The sequence below is a fragment of the Dendrobates tinctorius genome, unplaced genomic scaffold, assembly GCF_039654945.1.
Source record: "Dendrobates tinctorius isolate UK_male_01 unplaced genomic scaffold, ASM3965494v1 ptg000129l, whole genome shotgun sequence".
NCBI lineage: Eukaryota > Metazoa > Chordata > Amphibia > Anura > Dendrobatidae > Dendrobates > Dendrobates tinctorius.
This window is the reverse complement of record NW_027361797.1, coordinates 39,453,610-39,480,013: the sequence shown is the minus strand read 5'-3', so window position 1 is coordinate 39,480,013 and position 26,404 is coordinate 39,453,610. Positions and strand designations below refer to the sequence as shown.

The 26,404-nt window shown below is 48.0% G+C and overlaps 1 protein-coding gene and 1 long non-coding RNA gene across 3 annotated transcripts in view; one reads left to right on the top strand and one right to left on the bottom strand.

The window, feature by feature from the left end:
* The window catches only part of LOC141047833 (uncharacterized), a 415,332-nt gene that overhangs the window by 213,004 nt on the left and 175,924 nt on the right, over window positions 1-26,404 (top strand). The window lies entirely within an intron of this gene.
* LOC141047851 (uncharacterized) overlaps window positions 22,668-26,404 on the bottom strand; it is an 81,505-nt gene continuing 77,768 nt past the window's right edge. For both annotated transcript variants that reach the window (XR_012219912.1, XR_012219913.1), the window contains exon 3: window positions 22,668-22,889. This is a non-coding gene — a long non-coding RNA (uncharacterized lncRNA). The remainder of the gene's footprint in view (window positions 22,890-26,404) is intronic.

The window sequence follows — 26,404 nt, the reverse complement described above, 5'->3', positions numbered from 1 at the left end:
CAGCCTGAAAGCAAGTTCCACGCGCTCCTCACCTTATAGCTGCATGTCGTTATTAGTGTGCACACACATCTCACCTTGTGACTGCACGCAGTTGCTGGTGTGCGCGCACGTCTCCTATGCTGGATCCTTCGGCTGACGCCTGTGCCCAGCACGCGTGTGCGCGTGCTCATCTCCATGCTGCCTGCAACGGTCTCTCTCTATGGTCTAGGAGGACCTGACCCAGCGATCCTCTCTATGGTCCAGGAGGACCTGATCCAGCTATCCTCTCTATGGTCCAGGAGGACCTGACCCAGCGATCCTCTCTATGGTCCAGGAGGAGCTAATCCAGCAATCCTCTCTATGCTCCAGGAGGGCATGATCCATGATTCCTCTCTATGCTCCAGGAGGACCCGACCCAGCAATCCTCTCTGGTCCAGGAGGACCAGACCTAGAAGTCCTCTCTATGATCCTGGAGGACCCAACCCGGAAGTCCTCCCCATGGTCTGACCCGGAAGTCCAGGTGCTGATGCCCTATATCAGTCCGCCCCTTCCTATGGTCGGGGCCTGAGTATTATGTTGCTTCCTTGCTAGTTGCATGGTCCTTGCTTGGTCGCTCCCTGTGTTATGTGCCCCTGCACTTTGCCCTGTAGTGCTTCTCTGCACATGCTCTGTGCTTGTACTTTGTCCTGTGTCCTGTATCTAGCCTTGTGTGCTTTCTCTGTCTTCTGTCTTATTGTGCTCCCTTAGCACAAGTTCTGCTTCCTTCCTATGCTCTGCCCTCTCTTGCTCTCTTGAACAAACCTGTTTCTGTACTGTGCCTCGCCATGCTGTCTGTACGTGCTGTGGCCATGTACTCTGCCTTGAGCTATATCTTCCTATTCTTACCTTCCGTGCTCCTTCAGCACAAGCCCTGTCTTGTACTCTGTGCTTTGCCATATACCAGGCTCTGTGCTCTGGCATATGCTCCCCTACCTTTCTCTTTACCTGGCTCTGTGCTTCAGCCTACGTTCCACTCTTTGCTCTGTACTCTGTCTGTAGCTAGCCTTGCCTTTCCTTGCTTGGTTTCTCTGCATGCCCCTTTGCACGCGCCTGGTCTTGCCTTGCCCACCTGTTTGTGCCTCAGCCATGCCCGCCTCAGTTGTGCCCGCCTGCTTGTGCCTCAGCCGTGCTTGCCAGCCAGTGACTTAGCTGTGTCCGCCTGTTTGTGCCTCAGCCGTGCCCGCCTCAGTCGTGTCCGCCTGTCTGTGCCTCAGCCCGACCAGCTAGCCAGTGCACCAGCCTTGCTCTCTGTGCTTCCTTGCACTCACGCTGTCCCTGCACTGTGCCTTGTGTGCATCCTAGCACGCACAGGCCCTAGCCTGAACCCTAGCTTGCCCCTTGGCACGCGCAGGCACTTGCCTGCATTCTGGCATGCGTCCCCATGCTTCTTTAAGCACGTGCAGGCCCTTGCCCTGCTTTGGACCCTGGCGTGTCTCCTAGCATGCATCCTGCCTTGATCCCTGCCTTGGATCATGTCTTGAACCTTGGACCCTGGCGTGTCTCCTAGCACGCATCCTGCCTAACCCTGCCTTGGACCGTGGCATGCCTCCTAGCATGCACCCTGCCTTGGACCCTGGCGTGTCTCCTAGCACGTATCCTGCCGTGAACCCTGCCTTGGACCCTGGTGTGTCTCCTAGCACGCATCCTGCCTTAGACCATGTCTTGAACCCTGGCGTGTTCTTTAACACGCATCCTGCCTTGGACCCTAGCGTTCCAACTAGAACGTACCATGCCTTGGACTTTGGCATGTCTCCTCACACGCACTGTCTTTTGTCACTGTGTCCTCATAATTATGTCTTGTACCTGATGAAACCTGAGACCACGCTTTATTGAAGAAACCCTGTGACCACGCTTTGTCTTGTCTTGTACTCTGCACGTTCCCTGTTGCCAGAGACTCACACTTGTATGTTCCTTGAGCTCGTTCCAGCAGTTGTGGTGGCTCACCCCCTTGGTCTTGTCCCTGATACTCCCTGTATAGGGGGTGGTTCGTTGCAAAGTCAGATCGCCCTAGGTGGGTGGGTGCCACGACCCAGAGAGTCCACTCTAAAAATTGACTCAGCTGAATACATCACAGAAGCTGACTCTGCCACACATGTGCTGCTGTGTCGTCGAGTATCCGTTGGGGACAGAGGATCTGCGGTCTTCTGCCCTCCAGACTCTGCCAGCAGAGCTTTAGTACCCACAAAACCTCGGGCTCCAGTGCCCGGTCACTGGTACTCAAGCCCAGGACCTCTCCACATGTCCTCTCTCAACCTTGCTCAGGCTCTAACTACCACTAAACTCCTAACCAGAGAGAGCAGCTCCCATGAAGTCGGATTTAGAACTCCCCCTACTGGCCTGGAGCAGGAACTGTGTTGTATGCAACTGAACTCCTGGGGTGCCACAATACCACATATCTGTATGTTTTTTTTCTTTTATTGGGGAAAAAGGAGGGTGATGTGAACTCTCTTTAATTTTCATTGTATTTGTTAGTCCCTATAGAGGACCTGCAATTGCTCCCTCATCATCAGCAGCCCTCACCCCAATAAGAGGAACACTTGATATTGAAAAAAATGTAGTTTTTAATGCATTTTTAAAAAAATAATAAACACAAATCAGCACATAACAAGGATATATGTGGTGTTGCTGTAATCGAAACGACACACACAACACAACGATTAGATTATTTTATGGGGTAATTTATTGGTAAGACATAAAAATGGCATGATTCATATTTTTCTCTATTAAACCCATAAAAAATGTAATAAAGCTGTAATGCTGAGACAGTGTTTACACGTACTGTAACGTAAATGCTGCTTTCTTTCTGCTGCTTTTTTTCTGCAGGTGTCCACATCATTCAACGAAATAACAATCTTCTCTATTACATGTTTGCTGCATTTCTTTTAGGCGTTTTCCGGCTAATTTGATGTGATTTTGGGCAGACATGGATGAGAAGGGGGAGGAAAAATATGGTTTATTAAGGACAAAGGGCCAAAGGGAAAAGGAAACATTAAAGCGATAGAATGAATAATAGAATGATAGAAATGAAAAGGTTGACATGTATAGATATTCAATGGAAAGGGGTTACGATACACATATAAGAAACCTGATGAATAAAACATTTAAGGGAGAGAAGGGGAAGAGAATGAATGAGAAAGGCAAGGAAAGAAAAGAGGAAGGAAGAACACCTGTAAAAACGAAGTGGAGAGACAAGCGTATAGATAAATACTATTAAATGGTGTAAAATAATGTGTGTTGAGTTCTAATAAAACCTCTATAATGGTCTGCATTGTAGAAAAAGAAGTGGCTAGAAAGATGAAGCAGCATTTTTAACACTTTTCATAGTAAGGAAAAACTTTGATTCTGCGCTTAAATATGTAACAGCGTTTTTCTTCATGCGTTTTTTTCAGAAGAAGCTTATAGAGAAAAAATGCACCGAAACTCCAAGGTTCAGCAGAGTCTTCAGACCACAGGGATCAGAGATTTCATGGAATCATATCCAATTTCCTTCAAAATTTAAGACCATGTTCATATGTAGGGTAAATGCTGCGTTTTTTCTGCTTTTTTTGGCACAAAAATTTTGCCGTGTTTATCTATCCAAGCAAAGTGGATGTGATTTCATGAAAACTGCGCCCTCTGTGCATCTAATGACGTTGCTGAACTGTGGTTTTGGTGCTTTTTTTTCTCTCTTCTGTGCAGAACCTAAATAAATGCATGTAAAGAACTGCAGTTACGTTTTTAAGTACAGAATCAACGCTTTTCTGTTCTATAAAAGAAACACAATAACGTATCTGCACCGGAAACACATCAAATAAGGAGATGGTTATTGTGTAGTTTGATGCAGGCATCTGCAGAAAACAAAAAAAACACAGTTTTTTTGCAACGTGTGAACACGGCCTTACAGACACAAAAAAGCCAGATGTCATATAATGAAGCTACATAAAGAAGAGAAAGTTCTGGCGGCTCTGACTGAAGGAAGGAACAAAAAATCCACATGTCCCAACTAGAGATGAGCTGGACACACAGACGACATCGTGCCAGCTCTAATTAAAATCGAGTGTAGCACGCTGCATGATCTTTCTCATCTTGAAAAGTTGGGCAGTATGGCAGCACCCATTTCCCTGTGCAACCCTCCAAGCTGCAGCCCCATATACTGTATTAACATCATCCATGTTTCTTTGCACCCAAAATACATATTCAGACTCCTCACGCTTAGACCTATGTCCTCATTCCCATCTGCACACAGCTCCACTGTGGAGCCCTTCTGAGAACTTAGTGCACACACAGGTCTCATGTGATCACTGGCAGCCACAGCACCATGCTACTTCCTGTAATGGGGTCTGCACTGGATGGAGGAGGCTCCGCCTCTTCCTGTGACATGATCTCCTCACAGGAGACTCCATTCTATCCTCTACCCTCCCAGCACACCAACAAAATGGCTTTGAAGCCTCCAACAGCTCCGACCTGGCCAGCCCAAGGGCCGTGCCCACGTCATAGCTGGAGGCAGCCATGAAGAGCGACCGCAGACTCCTATGTACAGTACAGGGGCTCCCATATCTGAGGTGTGTAAGTGTCATGCTCAGACACTTATACACCAGCAAATGCAAATGGCAGCCCCCAGTAGCTGAAAGAAAAATAAATTTATTTCTATGATTCTCTGCGGGTGAGTTTACGTAAGTGCCTATTCATTAAATAGCATAATCATAATAGTCTAAATATTCTCATAATCACATGGTGATTTACCTGTCTTTTGCATCCTGGGTCACTTTCAATACATAGGCTATTTAATGAATAGGCACTTACATACTATATAGGTTGATATATGCCATTATTAATAGCCTTATTAGATATTGTTTATGGATAGATAGAGGTGTCAAGGAAAATGTGAATTTCATCAGTGGTTGCCCCTTTTTTGGCAACAAGAAAAACAAGTATTTGATTACATGATATTTTATTAGTTAGTGCATAATAACAGCACCATCTAGTGGTGAATTGATGGATTATTGTGATATGTTTTTTAGTGATGCATTTAAACTCTCAGATTATAATTGACCAATCATTTTTTGGACTATAACACTTTATTAGTGATTGTTTACATTTTTGATACCATTGAGCATATGTACTGTTATAAAATGAAGCAAAAATCTATTGAAAGTAATTAATGATAATATTCAGCAAGCAGCCTGAATGGTCCAACTCCCCACCTCTGCTGGCTGTCATTTCTGCTGCAATATATCCAAATGGTACAACTCCATACCTCAGCTTGCTGTCTTCTGCTGCTTTACCATTTTGCTACATATTTTAATGTGCCTGCTAAAGCTTTGGTATAATTCATTTGTTGCACTGTATTTAATACTTACTGCTTTATATCCATGACTGGGGCCTCTCTAGATCTTATCAGGTGGAAGGTGCTATAGCATATAGATGCAGCCTGGTCTCCTGCCTTTGATCATCTAACCACCCCCTGGTGTGCTGGCCCCAGCTGGCAAATTATACCAAACCAGCTCTCACAATCCGTTTCTCCTTACCTTGCAGTGTGGCCTATATATGTAGTAGTTCCTAAGGGGAAGCACGCAGTGTGGGGTGCACGCAAGCATCCCATAAGCAAAGCATCACAGAAGCTAAGCATCAAGCAAACAACAGTTATCCATGGCAGTTAATCAGGGCAGGAATCAGGTAACCCACACTTTGCATTCCCTTCTATCCATGTGCTTTATTTCTATCCTCCTGTGCTCCCTTGCCATCCACATTCACCACCCCATCCCCCACCACCACGACTCATACACATCAGCCCCTCTATACTTCCCTCTCCCATGTACAGCTCCCATGCACTTCTCACCTTCCTGAGAAACCTCAGCCCATCTTGCCAAACACATCGCAGAAAAAACTACTTACAATTCCAACAACTATTTGCTCTTTATCTTCCTACTCCTACTGATTTCAGGGGACATCTCCCCCAACCCTGGTACACCATCCCCCAACCTCAACCCCTACCCTACCTCATATCAAAACCATAATAATCTTATTAATATTACTTGCACTCCCTCATCTCCATAATTGTGCCCTCTGGAATCCACGGTCTGTTTGTAACAAGCTTCCTTTCCTGCACAACTACTTTCTGAACAACTCTCTTAATCTGTTGGCCTTCACTGAAACCTGGATTCAGTATTCTGACACTGTCTCTCCTGCCACCATTTCCTATGGTGGCTTACAATTCTCTCATTCCCTGAGACCCAAAAACAGACATGGTGGTGGAGTCGGCATACTACTGTCCCCACAATGCACTTTCCAGGTCTTCCCCCCAGTACCATCACTCTCATTCCCTTCTTTTGAGGTCCACACCATCAGGCTCTTCCGTCCCCTCTCCCTCAGAGTAGCGGTCATATACCATCCCCCAGGCTCACCCACCCACTTCCTTGACCACTTTTCTGCCTGGCTGCCACATTTCATGCCCTGAGAACTACCAGCTCTTAATGGGGATGTTGAAGTCTCCCAGGATAACAGCCCTACTTCCACATCTGCATCCCAGCTTCTATCACTAACCACCTCTCTAGGCCTCTCGCAACTTTCAGCCTCTGAGACACACAAGGATGGTAACACCCTTGATCTCGTCTTTGTCTGGCTCTGTTCAATCTCCCACCTAAATAACTCACCGCTTCCACTCTCTCACCTCAACATACTCTCCTTCACACTCACAAATCCTCGCCCACCCCAGCTCATTCCTACCTACCACACATTCAGAAATCTACAAGCTATTAACCCTCAGACACTTTCAGACCCCCCCTCACTTATCACTGTCCCCAATCTCCTATTTTTCCTGACCTGATCTGGCTGTTCATCACTACAACAACACTCTTGGAAGCACCCTTGACCTAGTAGCTCCCCTCACCCTCAGAACCTCCAAGCACAGAGTAAAACAGCCCTGGCTCACATCGCAAACTCAACTTCTCCAGCGATGCTCTAGAAGTGCTGAACGCCTATGTAGAAAAACCCTCACACCAGAAGACTTCATCCACTTCAAATTTATGTTAAGAACCTATAACACTGCCCTTCACCTCGCCAAACAGATCTACTTCGCCACCCTGATCTCCTCACTAGCCAACAACCCCATGAAACTTTTTGACAATTTTCACTCCCTCCTCAGGCCAAAAGCACAAGCCCCTATCACAGACATTTGTGCTGATGACCTGGCCTCACACTTTACAGAAAAAATAGATAATATCTGTCAGGAAATTTGCTCCCAACCACCAAGTGCTGTGACTCCCATCCCTTCCTGCATCTCACTTGGCTCACTTTCCACATTTGATCCGATCACAGAAGTCTCCAGAGTCCTCTCTTCCTCTCATCCGACCACATGCACTGCCAACCCCATTCCCTCACATCTCCTCCAGTCTGTCTCTCCAGTCGTCACAACTCACCTAACTGCAATCTTTAATCTCTGCCTCTCCTCGGCATTTTTCCATCCTCCTTCAAACATGCCATCGTTACTCGATTACTAAAGAAACCCACTCTCGACCCATCCTGCACAAACAACTACAGACCAGTCTCCAATCTCCCCTTCATCTCTAAACTTTTGGAGCGCTTAGTGTTAAGAACGGGTCATCAAGGAGGATGGCAGGAACAGGCTAAGCCACCAGAAAACCAGAGAGGTTGGTAACTAAGCGGATTGCAGACCCCTGATCCTATCCACACAACTAGCAGTAGCCGTGGAGCGTACTTACGATACCCTAGATACCTCGGCACAGCAGGAGAGCTAACTAAGCCTAAAGCAAGAAAGGTGAAATCTAAACTGCCCTGGAGCAGACCCCAAAGGAATAGATAGCCCCCAAACATATATTGTCGGTGAGACAAGTTGAAACACAAACGCAGGCAGAAAAATAGACTGAGCAAATGATGGGGCCCAAACTGACTAGATAGGATAGGAAAGGAAAGACACTGTCTGCAATCATGCAAAAACCCTGAAAAATCCAACATGTCTGATGTACAAAAAAACACTGAAGTCTCCCGACCTCGCCCCCATTATATCAGCACTCCAGTATAAACTGAAAGCAAAGCAAAAGAGACCAATATAACAGGGGACTGAACAAACTGACACAAGCGGTAAATATGGAGCAGTGGGGCAGCACAGCCCCCAGCAGTAGCAAGCTGAACCCGCACAACAAGCAGAGATAGACAAATCCAGATCAGATGCAAAGGATTAGTAAATGAACCACTTAGCTGAACAATGCAGGATCAGGGCAGGAGACATCAGACCTCAGAATGCACAGGAAAGAAATCACCAGCAGGGATTGAAGGAAATCTGCTGACTTAAATACTCCAATCAGTAACCCCAGATCTCCAATCGTCATCATCATCATCAGGTGGCAGACCTCTATCAATCTGGCCAGCTCCACTACCTCCAGTACCCACCAGAGGGAGCCCTGAAAGAGAATTCGCAACAGCCTAGTTTACTCCTGTCTTACCTGTTACCTCTCCACTCACTCCCTTCTAGACCCTTCACAGTCTGGCTTCCGCCCCCTACATTCGACTGAAACTGCACTCATCAAAGTGACCAATGACCTTCTGACAGCAAAACGTAACAGTGACCACTCTCTGCTCATTCTTCTTGACCTATCTGCAGCTTTCGACACTGTTGACCACCATCTCCTACTCTCTAGGTTCCAGTCACTAGTCATTAAGGACACTGCTCTCTCCTGGTTCTCTTCCTATCTTTCTGACCGCTCCTTCAGTGTTTTGTTCTCTGGCTCCTTGTCATCTCCTCTTCCCCTCGCTGTCGGGGGTACCTCAGGGCTCAGCCTTTGGCCCCCTTCTCTTCTGTCTACACAGCCCCAATTTGACAGACTATCAGCAGATTTGGCTTTCAGTACCATCTTTATGCTAATGACTAGTGTTGAGCGATACCATTCGATACCCAAAAATATCGTATCGGATGGTATCGCCCGATACGAAAAAAATATCAGGTATCGCCGATTCCGATACCGGAAGTCCCATTCAAGTCAATGGGATTTCCGGTATCGGAATTAAAAAAAGGCCTTCATTTCCTTGTTGGCTAATTCTACATAATTGAAAACAAATAAGAATCATGTAGAATGTATTGTGGGAGGTGGAGGAGACATTAAAAGCATAGTGGTTTATTCAAATCACATGGCATAGCATTAATTCCAATTTTTTTTTTCAAGACGTTCGGAGTTAAAAAGATATTGACTATGTTAACTTTTTTATATTTAGTCAAATATGTATGTTTCGCAACTTCCATGCTCTTCACCTTCTTTTGTACTTCTCCCACACTTTCTCCTTCATGATCCGCAGCAGTAGCATTTTTTTCATCAACTTTTTCTTCACCTTATTCATCTTCTTCTTCTTCACCTTCTTCCCATTAATTTTTTTTTTCCATTCTTCATATTCTTCTTATTCAGCTATTATTAATTTTCATATGCTATTTCTTCATCTTCTTCCTATTCTTCTTTTTCTTCATTTTCTTATGGTAACAGGCATTCCTGTAGTACTTATCTATAAAAGTTATAAGATTACACCTTACGTTCTGCCTGTCACCAAAGATTTACAACAGGATTTGTCCGCGTTCAGTTTGGCCTGCAGCAGCAGGCATTTTCCAGGGGCACCACGAGGAGGAACGGACTCACCCCCATTTACTGCTTAGTCTTCTGCTTATAATTTTGATTTCTTCTATGCTGATTTTTTGTCTTATGCTTAATGTTCTTCTGGTTTCTGTTCTTCTGCTTTTGCTTCTTCTGCTTCTTGTTCTTCTGTCTTTTGTTCTGTATCTTGGTGGTTGTCTTCATGTTCTTTGTCCTCTTGGTTTTATTATTTAGGGTCATATTTCTGGTCTTCTTTGGTGTGGTCTTCAGGGTCGTCATCATCAGGGTCATCGTCATGGAGATCAATAAGGATTACCAAAGACAATTTCAAAAAGCTTGATCTTGGAAATGTAGCAGAAGGTACAAGAAGGCTGAGAAACTGGCGAGAACCAGCAGACAGTGCTGGCACCCGGATGGGTAGCAGAAGGAACAAGAGCCAATGGCACTACCGAGGACCAACTGACGGTGCTGGACCACGGTTACTAAGCAGAAGGTACCTGTGCTAAAAAGCACTACCAAGGACCAGCTGACGGTGCTGGACCTCGGATACCGAGATGGAGGCACCTAGGCCAAAGGCTGTGGCGAGAACCAGCAGACAGTGCTGGCACCCGGATGGGTAGCAGAAGGAACAAGAGCCAATGGCACTACCGAGGACCAACTGACGGTGCTGGACCACGGTTACTAAGCAGAAGGTACCTGTGCTAAAAAGCACTACCAAGGACCAGCTGACGGTGCTGGACTTCGGATACCGAGATGGAGGCACCTAGGCCAAGGGCTCTGGCGAGAACCAGCAGACAGTGCTGGAACCCGGGTGGGTAGCAGAAGGTACCCATTGAAAGCAAAGTAGCCAGGCCGCAAGCCGGCCGCAGTTACCGAAACCCACAGTCCTACAGGGGGTCCATGTCCCATTGGCACTACGGATCCAGCCTTCAGTGCCAGTTCCCGCAGCCCACATAGGAGTCACCTAAACTGCAGGCACCGTAGAGTCGGCTAACCCGGCCGCAAGATGACAGGACAACGGATTGGTGGCATAGTGACCTTGACACTACCCGGAAACAGCAGGCGTGCTGGAACCAGGCTGGGCAACAGGGAGTCCCCGTGCCAAAGACACTGCCGAGCACCAACTGGCGTTGTTTGAGCCCAGGGACAATCATGGTGTAGGCCGAGGCCTACTTGGTGGTAGTTTTAGATTGTTTGTAGGCTACAACAGACTGTCAACGTGCTCCAATTAGGCATCTGTCTCCACTCTGTTTCCAGGATTTCACGTGACCACCAACACCGCCAGTTTATGCGTACAGCAGCCGTCTGCCCAATCCACACGTGTTCCTGTGTTACTGGTGTTCTGTAATGTCAGCAGATCCCCTGATGTTTGTCTGCCAATGTCTCCTGCTCTGTCCACATTCCCACCGCTTGCAGTGGGAAGGTGGACAGCGCAGGAGACAGTGGCGGACACATATTGGGGGATCTGCTGACGTTACAGAACCCCAGTAACACAGGAACACGTGTGGAATGCGTGGACGGCAACTGTGAGCAGGAACTGGCGGTGTTGGAGGTCAGGGGAAATACTAGAGACAGAGTGGAGACAGAGGCCAAATCAGAGAATGTTTAAATCTGAAGTAGTTACAATTTGGAGGCAGCAGCAGTTTGCCCTCCACACAGCAGGGGATCAGCTGACGTTACCGAACCCCACTTTCACATGAACGAGTGTGTTTTTCTGTGTGGACAGCACTTCCGAGCACCAACTGGCGGTGTTGGAGCCCAGGGACAATCATGGTGCAGGCCGAGGCCTACTAGGAGCCAGGTGTAAAGCTGAGGTATTTTGACTTTGGAGGGAGCAGGACACTTTGCCCTCCACACAGCAGGGGATCAGCTGACGTTACCGAACCCCACTTTCACATGAACGAGTGTGTTTTTCTGTGTGGACAGCACTTCTGAGCACCAACTAGCGTTGTTGGAGCCCAGGGAGAACAGGGTGCAGGCCGAGGCCTACTTGATGGCAGTTTTACATTGTTTGTAGGCTACAACAGACTGTCAACGTGCTCCAATTAGGCATCTGTCTCCACTCTGTTTCCAGGATTTCACGTGACTACCAACACCGCCAGTTTATGCGTACAGTAGCCATCTGCCCAATCCACACGTGTTCCTGTGTTACTGGTGTTCTGTAATGTCAGCAGATCCCCTGATGTTTGTCTGCCAATGTCTCCTGCTCTGTCCACATTCCCACCACTTGCAGTGGGAAGGTGGACAGCGCAGGAGACAGTGCCGGACACACATTGGGGCATCAGCTCACGTTACAGAACACCAGGAACACAGGAACAAGTGTGGAATGCGTGGACGGCAACTGTGAGCAGGAACTGGCGGTGTTGGAGGTCAGGGGAAATACTAGAGACAGAGTGGAGACAGAGGCCAAATCAGAGAATGTATAAATCTGAAGTAGTTACAATTTGGAGGCAGCAGCAGTTTGCCCTCCACACAGCAGGGGATCAGCTGACGTTACCGAACCCCACTTTCACATGAACGAGTGTGTTTTTCTGTGTGGACAGCACTTCCGAGCACCAACTAGCGTTGTTGGAACCCAGGGACAGTCATGGTGCAGGCCGAGGCCTACTAGGAGCCAGGTGTAAAGCTGAGGTATTTTGACTTTGGAGGGAGCAGGACACTTTGCCCTCCACACAGCAGGGGATCAGCCGACGTTACCGAACCCCACTTTCACATGAACGAGTGTGTTTTTCTGTGTGGACAGCACTTCTGAGCACCAACTAGCATTGTTGGAGCCCAGGGAGAACCAGGGTGCAGGCCGAGGCCTACTTGGTGGCAGTTTTAGATTGTTTGTAGGCTACAACAGACTGTCAACGTGCTCCAATTAGGCATCTGTCTCCACTCTGTTTCCAGGATTTCACGTGACTACCAACACCGCCAGTTTATGCGTACAGTAGCCGTCTGCCCAATCCACACGTGTTCCTGTGTTACTGGTGTTCTGTAATGTCAGCAGATCCCCTGATGTTTGTCTGCCAATGTCTCCTGCTCTGTCCACATTCCCACCACTTGCAGTAGGAAGGTGGACAGCGCAGGAGACAGTGCCGGACACACATTGGGGGATCAGCTCACGTTACAGAACACCAGGAACACAGGAACAAGTGTGGAATGCGTGGACGGCAACTGTGAGCAGGAACTGGCGGTGTTGGAGGTCAGGGGAAATACTAGAGACAGAGTGGAGACAGAGGCCAAATCAGAGAATGTTTAAATCTGAAGTAGTTACAATTTGGAGGCAGCAGCAATTTGCCCTCCACACAGCAGGGGATCAGCTGACGTTACCGAACCCCACTTTCACATGAACGAGTGTGTTTTTCTGTGTGGACAGCACTTCCGAGCACCAACTAGCGTTGTTGGAACCCAGGGACAATCATGGTGCAGGCCGAGGCCTACTAGGAGCCAGGTGTAAAGCTGAGGTATTTTGACTTTGGAGGGAGCAGGACACTTTGCCCTCCACACAGCAGGGGATCAGCTGACGTTACTGACCCCCACTTTCACATGAACGAGTGTGTTTTTCTGTGTGGACAGCACTTCTGAGCACCAACTAGCGTTGTTGGAGCCCAGGGAGAACCAGGGTGCAGGCCGAGGCCTACTTGGTGGCAGTTTTAGATTGTTTGTAGGCTACAACAGACTGTCAACGTGCTCCAATTAGGCATCTGTCTCCACTCTGTTTCCAGGATTTCACGTGACTACCAACACCGCCAGTTTATGCGTACAGTAGCCGTCTGCCCAATCCACACGTGTTCCTGTGTTACTGGTGTTCTGTAATGTCAGCAGATCCCCTGATGTTTGTCTGCCAATGTCTCCTGCTCTGTCCACATTCCCACCACTTGCAGTGGGAAGGTGGACAGCGCAGGAGACAGTGCCGGACACACATTGGGGGATCAGCTCACGTTACAGAACACCAGGAACACAGGAACAAGTGTGGAATGCGTGGACGGCAACTGTGAGCAGGAACTGGCGGTGTTGGAGGTCAGGGGAAATACTAGAGACAGAGTGGAGACAGAGGCCAAATCAGAGAATGTTTAAATCTGAAGTAGTTACAATTTGGAGGCAGCAGCAGTTTGCCCTCCACACAGCAGGGGATCAGCTGACGTTACCGAACCCCACTTTCACATGAACGAGTGTGTTTTTCTGTGTGGACAGCACTTCCGAGCACCAGCTGGCGGTGTTGGAGCCCAGGGACAATCATGGTGCAGGCCGAGGCCTACTAAGAGCCAGGTGTAAAGCTGAGGTATTTTGACTTTGGAGGGAGCAGGACACTTTGCCCTCCACACAGCAGGGGATCAGCCGACGTTACCGAACCCCACTTTCACATGAACGAGTGTGTTTTTCTGTGTGGACGGCACTTCCGAGCAACAACTGACGATGTTGGAGCCCAGGGATAGTCATTTTGTAGGCTGAGGCCTACTTGGAGGCAGTTTAAGATAAGACGTTGTTTGAATTTGGAGGCAGCAGCAGTTTGCCCTCCACACAACAGGGAATCAGCTGACATTACTGACCCCCACTTTCACATGAACAAGTGTCTTTTTCTGTGTGGACAGCACTTCCGAGCACCAACTAGCGTTGTTGGAGCCCAGGGAGAACCAGGGTGCAGGCCGAGGCCTACTTGGTGGCAGTTTTAGATTGTTTGTAGGCTACAACAGGCTGTTAACGTGCTCCAATTAGGCATCTGTCTCCACTCTGTTTCCAGGATTTCACGTGACCACCAACACCGCCAGTTTATGCGTACAGTAGCCGTCTGCCCAATCCACACGTGTTCCTGTGTTACTGGGATTCTGTAATGTGGACAGCACTTCCGAGCACCAACTGGCGGTGTCGGAGCCCAGGGAAAATCAGGTAGTAGGCCGAGGCCTACTTGGAGCCAGGTGTAAATCTGAGGTTGTTTGACTGTGGAGGGAGCAGGACACTTTCCCATACACACAGCAGGGGATCAGCTGATGTTACCGAACCCCACTTACACATGAGCGAGTGTTTTGTCTGTGCGGACAGCACTTCTGAGCACCAACTGGCGGTGTCGGAGCCCAGGGAAAATCAGGTAGTAGGCCGAGGCCTACTTGGTGGCAGTTTGCGATTGTTTCTAGACTACTACTAACTGTCAACGTACTCCAATTAGGCCTCTGTCTTCACTCTGTTTCGAGTATTTCCGCTGGCTTCCAACCACGCCAGTTGCTGCTCTGAAATGCCATCTGCACAACCCACACTTGTTCCTGTGTTACTGGGGTTCTGTAACAGCAGCTTCTCCCTAGAGGTGAGTCAGGCAATGTCTCCTGCTCTGTCCACATTTCCACTACAAGTAGTGGGAATGTAGACAAAGCAGGAGACATTGCCGTGCTCAACTCTGGAGATGAGCAGATGTTACAGGACCCAGGTACCACAGGAACAAGTGTGGATTGTGCAGACGGCACTTGAGAGCAGAAACAGGCGGTGTTGTAGGCCGGAGGAAATACTCAAAACAGAGTGGAGACAGAGGGCAAATCAGAGAACATATTAAATCAGAGGTAGTCAGAAGTTGTAGGCAGCGGGAGAGTTTGCCGTACACACAGCAGGGGATCAGCTGACGTTACCGAACCCCACTTACACATGAGCGAGTGTTTTGTCTGTGCGGACAGCACTTCCGAGCACCAACTGGCGTTGTCGGAGCACAGGGAAAATGAGGTAGTAGGCCGAGGCCTACTTGGAGCCAGGTGTAAATCTGAGGTTGTTTGACTGTGGAGGGAGCAGGACACTTTGCCATACACACAGCAGGGGATCCGCTGACGTTACCGAACCCCACTTACACATGAGCGAGTGTTTTGTCTGTGCGGACAGCACTTCTGAGCACCAACTGGCGGTGTCGGAGCCCAGGGAAAATCAGGTAGTAGGCCGAGGCCTACTTGGTGGCAGTTTGCGATTGTTTCTAGACTACTACTAACTGTCAACGTACTCCAATTAGGCCTCTGTCTTCACTCTGTTTCGAGTATTTCCTCTGGCTTCCAACCACGCCAGTTGCTGCTCTGAAATGCCGTCTGCACAACCCACACTTGTTCCTGTGTTACTGGGGTTCTGTAACAGCAGCTTCTCCCTAGAGGTGAGTCAGGCAATGTCTCCTGCTCTGTCCACATTTCCACTACAAGTAGTGGGAATGTGGACAAAGCAGGAGACATTGCCGTGCTCAACTCTGGAGATGAGCAGATGTTACAGGACCCAGGTACCACAGGAACAAGTGTGGATTGTGCAGACGGCACTTGAGAGCAGAAACAGGCGGTGTTGTAGGCCGGAGGAAATACTCAAAACAGAGTGGAGACAGAGGGCAAATCAGAGAACATATTAAATCAGAGGTAGTCAGAAGTTGTAGGCAGCAGGAGAGTTTGCCGTACACACAGCAGGGGATCAGCTGACGTTACCGAACCCCACTTACACATGAGCGAGTGTTTTGTCTGTGCGGACAGCACTTCTGAGCAACAACGGGCGTTGCTGTAGCCCAGGAAATAAAGTTCAGGTCATAGAAACATGAACACAACAGGAGACCTGGATCCTGTTGCCAGCCAATTCTGGAAGAGGACTGGCAAATTCAGGTGAGATCCAGGCCTTGATCATTTTCACAAAAGTAAGCCGGTCAACATTATCGGCGGATAGTCGCGTGCGACGGTCTGTTACCACACCACCTGCAGCACTAAAGACACGTTCCGATAATACACTGGCAGCAGGGCAAGCCAGCACCTCCAATGCATACTGGCTAAGCTCTGGCCATGTATCCAGCTTAGAGACCCAATACTTGAACGGGGAAGAGCCGTCTGGGAGAACACTAACAGGGCACGACAAGTAGTCTGTCACCATCTGACGGAAACGTTGCCTCCTGCTGACTGGAGCCGTCTGTGATGGTGTAGCCGTTTGTGGCGGTCCCACAAAACTTTTCCACATTTGGGCCATACTGGCCTTGCCTTGTCCTGCGGCACTGCCTCTGCTACCTCTTTGTGCAGAGCTTCCTCCACTGCCTCTACCCACATGGCTGCTTTGAAAAGCACTACCAGCAACACTTGCGGGGGGAATGGAGAACATGATGGCCTGCACAAGTGTTTCTTGGTACTCCCGCATTTTTCGCTCCCGGTTCAACTGTGGTATGAGGCTTTGTAAGTTGTCCCGGTAGCGAGGATCTAGGAGGGTGTACACCCAATAATCAGCCGTGTGGAGAATGTTGGCGATGCGGCGGTCATTTAACAAGCACTGCAGCATGAAATCAACCATGTGCTGCAGACTGCCAACTGGACCGGAAACGCTGTCCCCAGCTTGAGGCAGCATCTCTGCCTGCTCAGCATCACCCCACCCTCGCTGTACACACTGACTACTAGAGCCTTGTGTACCTCCCTCCTCTGGAGAGATGTATTCCTCCTCCTCCATTGACTCCTCGTCATCCTCCTCACTAAGTGTCCCCTGCCTGGGCCTTTGTGTGGAAGCACGTTGCGCAGACTTGCCAGAAGCAGATGGCATTTCTGACTGCTCATCCTCGACCTCTTCAAAAACCTCCTCACTTAGTGCTTGTAAGGTTTTTTGAAGCAGACAGATGAGGGGGATAGTCATGCTGATTAGTGCATCATCTGCACTGGCCATCCGCGTGGAGTCATCGAAGGCACGCAAAACTTGGCAGATGTCCCTCATAGTGGCCCACTCAGTGGTGGTGAAGTGTGTCCGGCGCACAGTGCGACTTGTTTGCGCCTGATGCAGCTGGTACTCCATTACTGCTGCCTGCTGCTCACACAACCGCTCCAACATATGTAACGTTGAATTCCACCTGGTGGGGAGGTCACATATGATGCGATGTTCTGGCAGGTGGAATCGGCGTTGCAGAGATGCAATGCGCGATCTTGCCATGCTGGAACGCCGCAAGTGAGCACACTCTAGGCGAACCTTGTGCAGCAGTGCATCAAGATCCGGATAGTCCCTCAGAAAGCTCTGCACGACCAAATTGAGCACGTGTGCCAGACATGGTATGTGAGTGAGGTTGCCTAGGCCCAGAGCTGCCACTAGATTTCGGCCATTGTCACTCACTACCAAACCTGGCTGGAGATTTGCTGGCACAAACAACACATCGCTCTCCTGCTTGATGGCATTCCAGAGCTCCTGTGCTGTGTGGCTCCGATTCCCCAAAGAAATTAATTTAAGGACGGCCTGTTGACGTTTGGCCACACCTGTGCTCATATCTGGCCTAACAGGCTCACGCAGTGCTGATTCCGAGGAACTAGAGTAGGAGGAGGACTCAATATGTACAGACTGCATTCCTGCAATCCTTGGAGTTGGCAGAATACGTACAGAGCCACTCTCCAGATCTGTACCCGGCTCCACAACATTGACCCAATGGGCAGTGAGGGAAAGGTATCGTCCCTGTCCATGGCTACTGGTCCACGCATCGGTGGTCAGGTGGACCTTGCTACTGACGGCATTTAGTAGCGCATTTTTAATTTTTCCCTCCACATGCTTTTGCAGGGCAGGGACAGCTTGCCTGCTGAAATAAAAGCGGCTGGGCACATTGTATTGTGGAACTGCCAATGACATAAAGTTCCGGAAGGTGTCAGTCTCCACCAGCCTGAATGACAGCATCTCAAGGGCCAGTAGTTTGGCAATGCCGGCATTCAGAGCCTGTGCTCGGGGATGGTTTGCCGAGTATGGCCGCTTTTTCTCCCATGCCTGTGCTACCGATTGCTGGTGAGTGGCCTGGGAGTGTGCTGATGACTGCGAACGTGGTTCAGTGGGTGGAATTTCACTGGGTCTCTGGACAACAGTGGCAGTGGTTCTTCCATGGCGTTCCAGTGAGGAAGCCGAACCAGCTGTGTGTGAGCTGGAGGAAGAGGCCCCAACACGAGCTGAAGAGGTGGTAAGTGCTGCTGAAGGTTGGCCTACATCTTCAGTGTGTCTGTGTAACTCCACCTCGTGCTTGGTACGCACGTTTCCACATATTTGTGGTATTGAGGTTGGTCACATTTTTGCCTCGTTTCACTTTCTGATGACACAGCTTGCATTTGACAAAGCAAATGTCATCTGCAACTGTGTCAAAAAAAGACCACGCACTGCAAGTCCTGGGAGCGCCCGTTTTGTGTTTTTGAAGAGGATTGCTCCTCATGGGTGCCAAAGTGGAGGCTACAGGCAACCAAGTCTGCCCCCGCCCTCTCCCTCCTCTTTTGGCCGTTCGGGGAATCTCTTCCTCAGAGCTGCTCCCACCACCTTCCTGTGGCTGACGCCATGATGGGTCAAGGACCTCATCATCTCCACTCCCCTCTTCAAGCACCGGCTGGTCCTTGGTTGTCTCGCCAGCACCGTACGCACCAGAAATTGGCAACTGAGTCTCATCATCATCTGATGCATACTGAGGTGTGCTGACCATAGGCACTGGCCCACCCGCCTCTTCAGATTCAGAGGGACAAAGCAGTTGCGCATCACTGCATACTCCCTCTTCTTCACGCTCTAGAATGCTGCTTGGCTGGCCACCTCTTTCCAAGCCAACAGATTCTGAGAACAGAAGTAAAGATTGAGATGGCTCCTGTCCAGGGCTCTCAGACTGCCTGGGCAATTTGGCAGGTGGTGAAGAGACAGATGGTTGCTCTTCAGTGCTCTGGCCTTGGGAGGATGCGGAAGTCATTGAAGTGGATGCGTTAGCTGCCATCCATCCGCCTTCAATTTGTTCGTCACGCAGCAGTGGGGTACGGCGAGGTCCTACAAAGCTGCGCATGAAGGACTGTTGCCTGGTAAAATTGGGGGATGCCGGGTCACTGGTGGCCGCAGCAGATACCGAATCCCCACGTCCTCTACCTGCCGAATCCCCCCGTCCTCTCCCTGCTGAAAGTCCACGGCCACGACCACGTGCCTTACTCCCTGCCTTCTTCATCTTGGTAGACTGATAAAGATAGGCAGAAAAGTAAAAAAGGGGTGGCTTAGTGTTCTTATTCCTGAACACCTGCTAACCAGTATAAGAAACACTAATTTGGCTAAGAGTGTGTGTACTACACTTTAATATGATCTAATGTGGCCTAGACAACTGTAAAGTGGAGTGTTTGGTGAACTTTATTTACTTTTTTTTGGGTTAGGGGAAAGGAAAGGATGTGACCAAAGTTTGAAAGCTATAGTATCACAAACTTTTTGGAGCGATTACAATGCAGGAAGCTAACCTACAATGCAATTGATGAGGCTCCAAAAAATAGGGTGATACTAGCCTGGCTGGCCCTGAAGGGCACAAGCCAGCAAAAAGGCTCCTCTATCTAATCCTATATAGTGTTTGCAACCAACCAATGACAATGGATGCGGTTGGAAGCACACTAATATAGGAGCAAAAATCTGGCTAAATTAGCTGCAAAAAAAGGACTATGTATGAGGCAGTGACGCACGCTGAGCGGACTACAGCTAGCGGTGGCTGTAGAACACACTGCAACGTGAGCTGCACTCACACACAGAGAGACCTATCAGACAGCCAAAAACAGTGCAGAGAAATGGGCTATAGCACTGAAAGGCTGCTGAAAGGCTCCGCTGTCCACTCCTTTAGTGTTTGCAACCAACGTATATGGATACGTATGGAAGCACACTATACAGGAGAAAAAAAAAAGCAGCAATAAAAGAAAAATGTGTATGAGGCAGAGACACACGCTGGCCGACCTACAAGCAGACGTGCCTGCAGGACACACTACACAGCGTGGGTCTGCACTCACACAGCCCTTGCAGACAGCTGTTGAAAACAGCGCTGCTAGGGAAAAGCAAGCTACAGTGGTGGTTTATGTAGCCTGGGTTAAGCACTATATGTTTTGTGGAATCGCTATTTCTAACTGTCCCTCACAGTCTTCAACAGCAGCCTGTCCCTAACTGAATTCACAGCAGAGTGACCAGAAATGGCGGCTGCAGCGCTTTTTATAGTGCATCATGACATCATTTCAGCAGCCAATCACAGCCATGCCAGTAGTTAACATGCCTACATGCCTAACAGGATATGCCCACACTTCTGAGGATCCCCATTGGCTGAATCAAATCGAGCGGGCTCCTAGCATTATGGGAACTTCTGATTCCGGTATTCGATATGAAAAAAGTATCGGAACTAAGTATCGGAATTCCGATACAGCTAATATCGGCCGATACCCGATACTTGCGGTATCGGAATGCTCAACACTACTAATGACACATAACTAAATACATCATTCCCCGATCTTACCCCTGCTGTACTGCAGAATGCCAGTGACTGTCTGTCCGCAATCTCCAACATCATGTCCGCTCTCTATCTGAAACTCAACCTCTCCAAAACTGAACTTCTTCTGCTCCCGCCGTCTACTAACCTCCCTAAATCTGACATTTCCCTCTCCGTGGGTGGCACCATAATAACACCCCGGCAGCAGGCACGCTGTCTGGGTGTTATGTTTGACACCAATCTCTCCTTCACATCCCATATACAATCTCTTGCCTGCTCTTGCCGCTTACACCTAAAGAACATCTCTAGAATCCGCCCTTTTCTCACCATGTAAACAAAAACCCTCACTGTAGCACTGATCCACTCCCGCCTGGATTACTGCAATGCTCTATTAATTGGCCTCCCCATTACTCGACTATCCCCTCTCCAGTCAATACTTAATGCAGCAGCCAGGGTCATCTTTCTGCCTAATCGGTACTTGGACACGTCTGCTCTTCACCAGTCCTTACATTGGCTGCCCATTCATTATAGGATCCAATTCAAAGTACTTGTTCTCACACACAAGGCTCTCCACAGTGCAGCACCCCCGTACATCTCCTCCCTCATTTCTGTCTATCGGCCTAACCGACCGCTGCGCTCTGCAAACGACTTTCGACTAACCTCTGCACTAATCCGTACCTCCCACTCCCGACTCCAAGACTTCTCCCGCACTGCGCCAATACTCAGGAATGCTCTACCCCAAGAAATTAGGACTATCCACAATTTGCATAGTTTTAGGCGCTCCCTCAAAACACATTTGTTCAGAGCGGCCTATCACGTTCACTGATCAAAGTAATTCTATGTGTAAGTGTACATGAGTAGCCCATTCGCTATCTCCATCCACCCCTCACTCCGTCAAGATGGCTGGACCTTCATTGTAAATACACAATTGTAAATACACCCCTGTACTTTGTATCTCCCTCACCTCATTGTAGATTGTAAGCTCTCACGAGCAGGGTCGTCTTATTTTGCTTTAATTATTGTATTGTTAACGTTGTTACTTATGACTTGTGCTTTGAAACTGTTAAACTGTAAAGCTCTGTGGAATATGTTGGCGCTATATTAAAAGATTATTATTATTATTATTATCTGTCCCATACTCCCTTATATCTCCCCACCACAGCTGCCGAGAATCATCATAAACGGCGCATGTCACCGAGACAGGACCCGGAATTCGCGTCAGCAGACAGCGCCAATATGGCGGTGCGGTTCACCCAGATAATCTGGTGACATCACTGAACCGCCCACGTCACATAACGGCGCCAGAGATGACGCGCCGGTTGTCTCTGTATAGGGGACATGCGCACTGACAGTCTCGAAGTGCGGTTCACCCAAAGGATCTAATCACGTTACTAAAGTGCGCATGTCACATGTTGGCACCAGACATGACACTCAAGCCATCTCTGTATAGAGGACATGCACGCTAACAGTCTCAATAAAGAAACAATATTGGGGAACAGTATGTATGCACGTATATCAATACAATGCTAAAGTAGCATATACTAGTGCAGCGATAAGCAACCAGACCGCTATAGTCGCCTTTTTGGTCCATATATCTATAAAAAATATATTCCCCTATAACAAATATAAAAAATACTAGTGACAAAAATGTACTTCAAAACACACACCAAAAGTGCACTGAAAAAATTATTTCCCTCATAATATTATTTCAAAAAAGGAGGAAACATTCATATATAAAATGTGAGAGTCACATACAAAATCAATATATATATACCTCCAGTGAAAAAGGTGAAATTACATACATAATGTGCTAAAAACATTCCAAATATAGGAACAATCAAATTCAATGTGTAATAAAAATTATATATAATATATATACTCAACCACACATATTATATAACAATTATGTGCTAATAAAAGTGCGAAGTTAAAAAACTAATAATAGTGATACAGAAATTTTTTTTAATATATATATAAAATAAAATACTAATGAAAATATATAGTATATGGACAAGACACAAAACATTTTTTTTAGAAGAAAATCTTCCTGGTCCGGTTGCTAGATGTCCAAAGGGTCCAGAAGGGAGGATACTCAGAGGTACTCATTATCATGTAACAAGTGACTACAAGAGACAAAAAACATACATATTAAAATAAATCCAAAAAACAGTTATTATAAAAACAGTTATTATAAAAAAGAGGAGAAACTGATTTGCTCATTTAAGCCCTTCGGTGCTACAGTGTCTAGAACTGCAATCCATCTGCATTCTCTCTGTGTGAGGACTCGTAAAGCATCCCCACCTATAATACCCAAATGGATACAGTCAATCCCATATACCTTGAGATCAGTAGGATTGCAGTTGTGTTTCAGCTTGAAATGCCAGGGAAGCGATTTAAGACCATCCACATCATCCACATCTCGGGCGGCTACAATATCCCTGACGTGTTCACGTGTCCTCACACGTAATTCTCGGGATGTCAGTCCTATATAAATCAAATTACAACTACACTTTGCATAATAAACAACGTGTGTAGTTGTACATGTAATAACCCCATTGATGTTAAAAGTCTTGGAGCCGTCCGACGATGTGAATGATGTGGCACGTACGTGATTCTTACATGCCAGACAGCTTTTGCATGGAAAAAATCCTTTCCTCTTATTCTCGTTTCCAAATAAAGTTGGAGATCTAGCCACATAGTGGCTATTGACTAGCATGTCTTTAAGGTTCCGACTACGACGGGCCATCATCAAAGGCACCACCGGTAAATTTTTACCAAGAATTTGATCTGTCATAAGTATTGGCCAGTGTTTTTTTAAAATCACCCGCATAGTCTCCCATTGTTGATTTAATGTGGAAATAAATCTTATCCCAGCATCACATTCCTTTTTCTTATTCTGTGGGGCTAGAAGATCCCTTCTCTCGGACTTCCTCGCTCTAGAGTAGCCTCTCTTAATGCTCCTCCTGCTGTACCCACGTTCCCTGAACCTATCTCCAAGATCCAAGGCCTGTCTCTCGAACAAAGCATTTGATGCACAAATTCTCCGGGCCCGGAGAAATTGACCCATTGGAATAGAATTAATTGTTGAACTCAAGTGTGCAGACGAGGCATGCAGTAAAGCATTAACTGAAGTTTCTTTGCGAAAAATATCTGTATAAACAGAGCCATCAGAATGCACCCTGAGTTCAATGTCCAAAAAAGATATCTTCTCATGTTGGAAATTATAGGTAAGTCTGATGTTGGAGTCGTTGCGATTCAGACCCCCCATAAACTCATGTAATTCCTCAATGGTGCCTTGCCATATAAACAGTATGTCGTCTATAGAGCGAAACCATCCAAGGATACTGGGAGAGGCATGTGCGTCATCGCAAAACAAACCCCTCTCCCAAAAACCCAGAAAGAGGTTTGCATACGAGGGCGCACATGCCGCTCCCATTGCGGTACCACGCGTTTGCAAATAATACCTATCCCTGAACGTAAAGAAATTATGGGTGAGAATGAATCGCAACAAATCCAACACCAGTTCCCTAAGGTCAGCATCCAAATTGCTTGCTTCAAGATAGAATTGTGTGGCCCTTAAACCATCCTCGTGAGCTATGCTTGTATATAGCGACTCTACGTCTGCCACTACAAGTAGCATATCTGGTTCGAGAGACAGGCCATCCAACCGCTTCAGGACGTCCGTTGTGTCTCTGACATAGGAGGGCAAAGTCTCGACCTGTGGTTTTAAATAATACTTTATAAATTCACAGATTGGGGCACATAGCCCTCCTATGCCAGAAACAATAGGACGCCCCGGGGGTGATATTGGATCTTTATGGATCTTAGGAAACAGGTAGAACGTGGGTACAGCAGGGAACTTCACAGATAATCCTTCAAGAATCTTCTTGGAAATTATTCCGCTCTCCTGTGCAATTTCCAAAATATTCGTTAATGCGCTTTTAAAGGAAAAAAGTGGATTCGTTGTCAGCTGGGCATACGTATCTTTATTTTTAAGTTGTTTTAATGCTTCCCTTTCATATTTCTCTACCGGCCAAATCATCACATTCCCCCCTGTAACGGGGTCTGCGACTCTGGGGTACCTCTTTCAGTACCACCCCGTGTTTCAGGAGGTCCACTCTGCGTTGGCTGGAGTCAGGATGCAGGACACTGGCTGGAATTCCTTGGTTACATGGGCGCATATAACAGATCACTGCTTCTCCACGTATTTCCAGTCTGACAACACTTTACTCACAGGACACAGAATATATAACACAGATAGAGGGCAGGCCAATAGAAAAGCGGCAGGCCAGACATACATTACAATAGCCGCAGGTGGCCGGAGCCTGCCTATATTTACTGTCTGAATTACAAAAGGTGGGGGGCGGACAAAAGGGAATCTCCTGTCCACTCTGCTACCAAGGCACAGCCTGTGGGCTGAAGCATTAGGGACATGCATCTCACATGGAACCTATTATACATACATATAACTACACACCATATTCCGGGTGCTGAGTGGTTCCGTAACACGCAACACAGCTCCCCTTTTCAGCGGCGCGATCGGCATACACAGTCTGATCCTTAACGGATCGGTTTGGGGATGACCGGTTTATGGGGTTGGTACAAGTTCCGTTTGTCGACTTAGTCCATCGGCGTTACCATTTTGTTTGCCGGGTCTGTAGTGGATGGTGAAGTCCAGAGGTTGTAGGGCTAAACTCCACCGCAGCAATATGGCGTTGTCTCCGGAGACCCGATTAAGCCAGACTAGGGGGATTATGGTCCGTTAGGAGGGAAAACTGTCGTCCATACAAATGTGGTTGCAACTTCTTGAGTGCCCATACTACCGCCAGGCACTCCTTCTCGATGTCCGCATAGCTTACTTCACGGGGCAGTAGTTTCCGACTCAGATAAGCTACCGGGTGTTCTTGGCCGTCCGGCCCGACTTGGCTCAGTACTGCCCCAATCCAAACATAGAAGCGTCGGTGTGAACAAGGAAACGTTTAGTTGGATTGGGTGCGGCCAATACCGGGGTATTTGTGAGGGCGTCCTTTAGCTGGCAGAAGGCTTCCTCACACTCGGGGGTCCAGGTTACCTGGCGGGGTTGGTTCTTACGGGTCAGATCAGTGAGGGGCTTGGCTACGCTGCTGTAATTGGGGACAAATTTCCTATAATACCCTGCTGTCCCTAGAAACGCCATGACCTGGGTTTTAGTGCGTGGGATGGGCCATTTGGCTATGGCCTCAATCTTGGCTGGTTCTGGTCGCTGTTTCCCACTTCCCACCTAATGCCCTAAATACTGAACCTCTGCTTTGCCCACGTGACACTTGTTTGGGTTCAGGGTGATTCCGGCCTGCTGGATCCTGTCTAATACTGTCTCTAGGTGATTTAGATGCTCTTCCCATGTCACACTGTAGATGGCGATGTCGTCCAGGTAGGCACAAGCATAGTCCTGGAGACCATCCAGAAGCCGGTCAGCCAGCCTTTGGAAGGTCGCCGGGGCATTCTTCATCCCGAATGGCATAACTCGAAACTGGAATAAGCCAAACAGAGTGACAAATGCCGACTTGAGAATAGCGTCAGGACTAAGGGGAATCTGCCAGTAGCCTTTGCATAGATCGATGGTGGTCAAATACTTTGCCCCCGCCAGCCGGTCTAACAA